At 45.1% G+C, this 5,841-nt stretch overlaps 1 protein-coding gene and 1 long non-coding RNA gene across 2 annotated transcripts in view; one reads left to right on the forward strand and one right to left on the reverse strand.

Annotated features, from left to right (window-relative positions):
- col18a1a (collagen type XVIII alpha 1 chain a) overlaps positions 1 to 5,841 on the forward strand; it is a 118,839-nt gene that overhangs the window by 90,064 nt on the left and 22,934 nt on the right.
- On the reverse strand, positions 201 to 2,596 carry LOC115412289 (uncharacterized). Its single transcript, XR_003934322.1, has 4 exons — positions 2,551 to 2,596; positions 2,434 to 2,468; positions 1,577 to 1,705; positions 201 to 350 (listed from the first exon to the last, which is right to left on the reverse strand). It is a non-coding gene; the product is annotated as an uncharacterized LOC115412289 (long non-coding RNA).

The following is a 5,841-nucleotide window of genomic DNA, read 5'->3' on the forward strand; positions in this document are numbered from 1 at the left end:
CAACAACACGTTCGTTTCAACAACACACGTTCTCATCTGTTCCCATGTGTTACGGTTTTGTGCGGTCACTATACAGTGTGTGTATATGAAATATTTTTGAATATGTAAATGTGGTGGTCAGCAGATGTCCACTGGACACGACAGGAGACGTTTCCATCTCCAAAACTTAATATAGGAACCAAGAAACCACTCACGGGTATTGGGCCTGTAGGTTCCTGTTTGTGGAAATTCCTGGAGGTCCTGGAGGTCCAGGTGGACCTGGTGACCAGGGCGTCCATCATAACCTATCCCTGGAGGTCCTGGCGGTCCTTGAGGTCCTGGGGGTCCCAAATAGTATCCCCCTTTGGTCCCTTGATGAAAAAACAACAATCTAAGTTGTGATCCACCAGACCCACCTTCACACCTGAACGTTCCCACCCAGACCCAGGCTGGTACTGGGTCCAGTCTGTCCTTTGGGAGTGGACTTAGAGGTCCTGCTGTCGTTAAGATGGAGCTACAGCTGACATCAGCAGATGGTTTTTCCATGTGCTGCCCTTTCATTTAATTTTTTTTTCATGATGACAGCTTTATGTTCTTCTTGTAACTGGTCAGACTGAACAGAATCCAACAAACATTTTTCACATTTTCACACTGTACGTCAGGGTTCTCAAACTCCTGTTCTTTCAGGTTCCACTTCAGCCTGATTTGCTCTGCAGTGGACCGCACCCAGTGAAATAAGAACAGAAGAACCTAGAAATGATGACAACTGACAATTTATGTCTTTGTTTTAGTGTAAAGGAAAAAAAAAAACAAAAACATTAAATTATGAAAATACTTACTTTTATAAACTATCCAAACAAAAAAGATGTGAATAACCTGAAAAAACTGAAATTCTTTAGAAAAACCAGTTTCAGTTTTCTCAGTCTTCTGCCTCCACTTCTCATTAGTCCATGTGCATTCTGGATCAGATCTACAAAGACACTAAACACTGAGGAACAGGAAGAACAGAGTTCAAACTGGACTGAATTTAATACAGACATTTCAGGTTGGGCACATTTGTTCAGGTTAGTCACATTTTATTGGTACAGGAGAGTTTGGAAATGGAAAGAGTTTCATAATTTAATGTGATTTTTTGCACTAAAACAAAGACAAAAATTTGAAGTTGTTAATTCAAGGTGTTTTGCTTAATTCAAGATTTTTGCAAAATTTAGGAATTTTTTTTTGCTTAATTCAAGATGTTTTTTTTTTTTTTGCTTAATTTAACATTTTTTCCTTAATTAGAGCTACATTTTTTTCTTTTTTTTGCCTAATTAAATTCAAGACTGTGGAATTTTCGACTTTGTAAATTCATCCCAGGGATCAGATTGGAACCTTTGGCATTTGGCCCCTGGGCCGCATGTGTGACAGCCCTGCTGTAGACAAACTATGGTTCAGGTTCAGACCTCATCTACTGATCAGGCTGAACATCAGCTCTGATCCTCATGGTGGTCCAGGGTAGGTTTCACACCTGCACACATGATCCACATGAAAAAGTAAAGTCCACAAGTTACACACACACACACACACACACACACATGTTGAACAGATCTGAACTCACCGGTAAACCTGGTTTTCCAGGCGCTCCAGGTGGTCCCTGTGCTCCGAAGTGTGTGTCATAATACCCCCCCCCAGGCTCCCCCTTCTCTCCTTTCACACCTGGATCTCCATGTTCACCCTTCAGCCCATTCTGTTTTTAAAACACACACAGTCAAAACCAGTGCACCTGCAAAATGACACATTCAACCACACATCCATGTTCTTTAGCGCTGAATCTACATGTGTCTGCTCTAGGGATGGAACCATATGAAAATTTCATATCACGGTTATCGTGACCAAAATTATCACGGTTATCATTATTATTGTGATATTGTTGGGACTGTGCTCAAAATGTTCAAAAAGTACTAATACACACACTGAAAGAATTTAACCAAGTTGTATTTTGAAAAATAAATAAAATTAAATAATAGCCACAATGTACTTTCTGACGCAGAAACATTCAAATATTAACATGTAAACAATCAAATATACAAATGTGCATTAAAGATGGAACCTGATGGACACTGAGCATTTTACAGATCAAGTTTGAGTTGTTAGAGTTTCTTTTTCATAGATAGATAGATAGATAGATAGATAGATAGATAGATAGATAGTTAATACCTGGAGTGCTGCTGCTTCTCCAGTAAATGTGCAGTACCATTCGTTTCAACGTGCAGTAATCAAACACAGTTATCATAAGTAGAATTTAAACGGTAATACTGATCGTCAGGAAGTTTACCACAGTTTATCATTACAGCGGTAATCATTACATCCCTAGTCTGTTAATGTTCATGTTGTATTCAAATTTGACCACATCAAAGCCTCAGGTCCACAGTCTTCTAAAGACCATGGATGACACAGACATCTGTTTGAACTTACCTTGAACGTATAAATATCAAAATTTGAGGCAGTTCCTGCAACAAATCCAACAGACAACAGTGAGCAACAGTGCAAATGTGACTCAGATAGAACAGATGGAAGGGTCCTTTGTTTTACCTGGGATCCCTGGAAGTCCACGCTCCCTTTTTCTCCTTTAATTGCTACAACAACAAGTTATTTCAAATGTTGAAACTGACTCAGTCGTCCATAGATGCTGTAACACCTGTAATGCTTTTCTGAAGGTTGAAGTCAGGTGTTTTATGACTTAATAGTATGACTTGATCCGTGCTAATAAATTGTTATGTACGTCATGTTTTCAGACACATGGCTGAACTTCTTCAGTTGAGTCCTAGTTCAGTATATTACTGATAAATTCATACCTGGATAATTTCGTGCCGTCTCATCATAACGCTGTGGACAGAAGAAGACACTCAGTTATGGACCACGAAGGTGTTCTCTACAACAGGGTTTCAACCAAACAGCAGCAGCTACTAACATCTGCCAGCACTGAAACACTGGTCACATGTTCATTCAGAAACAAACTGAATGAATGAATGAATGAACGAATGACTGAATGAATGAATGAATGAAGGAAGGAAGGAATGAATGAAGTCTTTATTTCGAACATGTCGACAGTGAAATCAAAACAAAAATCAACCAACAAAATATACAGGGTGGGGAAGCCAAATGTACACTGAACATTTAGCTGTTTTTTCTCAGCAGACACTACGTCAGTTGTTTTGAACCCAACATATACTGATGTCATAATCATATCTAACACTATTATCCATACCTTTTCACAAACTTTTGCCCATATGAGTAATCAGGAAAGCAAACGTCAAAGAGTGTGTGATTTGCTGAATGCACTCGTCACACCAAAGGAGATTTCAAAAATAGTTGGAGTGTCCATAAAGACTGTTTATAATGGAAAGAAGAGAATGACTATGAGCAAAACTATTACCAGAAAGTCTGGAAGATACTATTAAAGAAGAATGGGAGAAGTTGTCACCCCAATATCTGAGGAACATTTGCGCAAGTTTCAGGAAGCGTGTGAAGGCAGTTATTGAGAAAGAAGGAGGACACATAGAATAAAAACATTTTCTATTATGGACATTTTCTTGTGGCAAATAAATTCTCATGACTTTCAATAAACTAACTGGTCATACACTGTCTTTCAATCCCTGCCTCAAAATAGTGTACATTTTGCTTCCCCACCCTGTAAGTACTGGTACATAAATGATTAATAAGCAAACAAACAAGAAAATAAATAAATACTAATAGTATTAATAACTAAATAAATAAATAAATATAAATAAAACAAATGAAATGAAATTGTACATACTCAAAAAGGAGTAGGAAGAAGTAAAAACTTAGGACCTCCTACCCCTAATTTCTATTCCTTATGATCAGTATATAGCAATTATTCTTTTGTATGAATATCAATATAATAATAATAATAATAATAATAATAATAATAACACATCCTTTTTCCTATATATACTAATATGATAGACTCCGTGTCCGGGGATCGGGTTGTCGGGCTCCCTGCCTTCGACTGTCACCCAATCCACACTGCACCCGGCCCCTATGATTCCCTCGATGGGTGGTGAGTCCGTCGGAGGGTGGGCCCACGTCGCTCTTTCGGGCTGGGCCCGGCCGGACCCCGTGGGCATAGGCCCGACCACCAGGCGCTCGCATACGAGCCCCAACCCCAGGCCTGGCTCCAGGGTGGGGCCCCGGCTGCGCCGTACCGGGCGACGTCACGTTTTTTAGATGTTTCTTGTTCATAAGGGCTTCTGAACTGCTCTTAGTCTGGCCCGTCACCCAGGACCTGTTTGCCTTGGGAGACCCTACCAGGGGCATAAAGCCCCCGACAACATAGCTCCTGGGATCATTCGGGCACACAAACTCCCCCACCACGATAAGGTGGCAGTTCAAGGGGGGTCCGATCCCCGGACACGGAGTCTAGCTCTTGGGACATGGAATGTCACTTCGCTGGGGGGGAAGGAGCCAGAGCTTGTGAGGGAGGTTGAGAGATACCGTCTAGATATAGTCGGGCTCACCTCCACACATAGCTTGGGCTCTGGAACCCAACCCCTCGAAAGGGGCTGGACTCTCCACTTCTCTGGCGTTGCCCGCGGTGAGAGGCGGCGGGCTGGTGTGGGCTTACTCATAGCCCCTCAGCTCAGCCGCCATGTGTTGGAGTTCACCCCGGTGAACGAGAGGGTCGCGTCCCTACGCCTTCGGGTTGGGGACAGGTGCCTCACTGTTGTTTCGGCCTACGGCCGAACAGCAGTGCAGAGTACCCGGCCTTCTTGGAGTCTCTGGGAGGGGTGCTGGATGGTGCTCCGACTGGGGACTCCATTGTTCTCCTGGGCGACTTCAATGCCCACGTGGGCAACGACAGTGAGACCTGGAGGGGGGTGATGGGGAGGAACGGCCTCCCTGATCTGAACCCGAGTGGTGTTCTGTTACTGGACTTCTGTGCTAGTCACAGTTTGTCCATAACAAACACCATGTTCCAACACAGGGATGTCCATAAGTGCACTTGGCACCAGGACACCCTAGGCCGGAGGTCGATGATCGACTTCATTGTCGTATCATCAGACCTCCGGCCGCGTGTTTTGGACACTCGGGTGAAGAGAGGGGCAGAGCTGTCAACCGATCACCACCTGGTGGTGAGTTGGATCCGCTGGCGAAGGAGGAAACCGGACCGACTCGGCAGGCCCAAACGTGTTGTGAGGGTCTGTTGGGAACGTCTGGCGGAACCCGATGTCAGTGTGGTCTTCAACTCCCACCTCCGGGAGAGCTTCTCCCAGATCCCGGGGGAGGTTGGGGACATTGAGTCCGAGTGGACCATGTTCTCCACCTCCATTGTCGAAGCGGCTGCTCGGAGCTGTGGTCGCAAGGTCTCCGGTGCCTGTCGTGGCGGCAATCCCCGAACCCGGTGGTGGACCCCGGAAGTAAGGGATGCCGTCAAGCTGAAGAAGGAGTCTTATCGGGCCTTGTTGGCCCGTGGGACTCCCGAGGCAGCTGATGGGTACCGGAAGGCCAAGCGTGCTGCAGCCCAGGCGGTTGTGGAGGCAAAAACTCGGGTCTGGGTGGAGTTTGGGGAGGCCATGGAGGAGGACTATCGGTCGGCCTCGAGGAAATTCTGGCAAACCATCCGGCGCCTCAGGAGGGGAAAGCAGTGCGCCACCAACACTGTTTACAGTGGAAGTGGGGAGCTGCTGACCTCGACTGGGGATGTTGTCGGGCGGTGGAAGGAATACTTTGAGGATCTCCTCAATCCCACTGCCACGTCTTCCATAGAAGAAGTAGAGGCTGAGGTCTCAGAGGTGGACTCGTCCATCACCCAAGCTGAAGTCACCGAGGTGGTTGGCAAGCTCCTCGGTGGCAGGGCACCGG

This window comes from Sphaeramia orbicularis, chromosome 21, assembly GCF_902148855.1.
Source record: "Sphaeramia orbicularis chromosome 21, fSphaOr1.1, whole genome shotgun sequence".
NCBI classification, from domain to species: Eukaryota; Metazoa; Chordata; class Actinopteri; order Kurtiformes; family Apogonidae; genus Sphaeramia; species Sphaeramia orbicularis.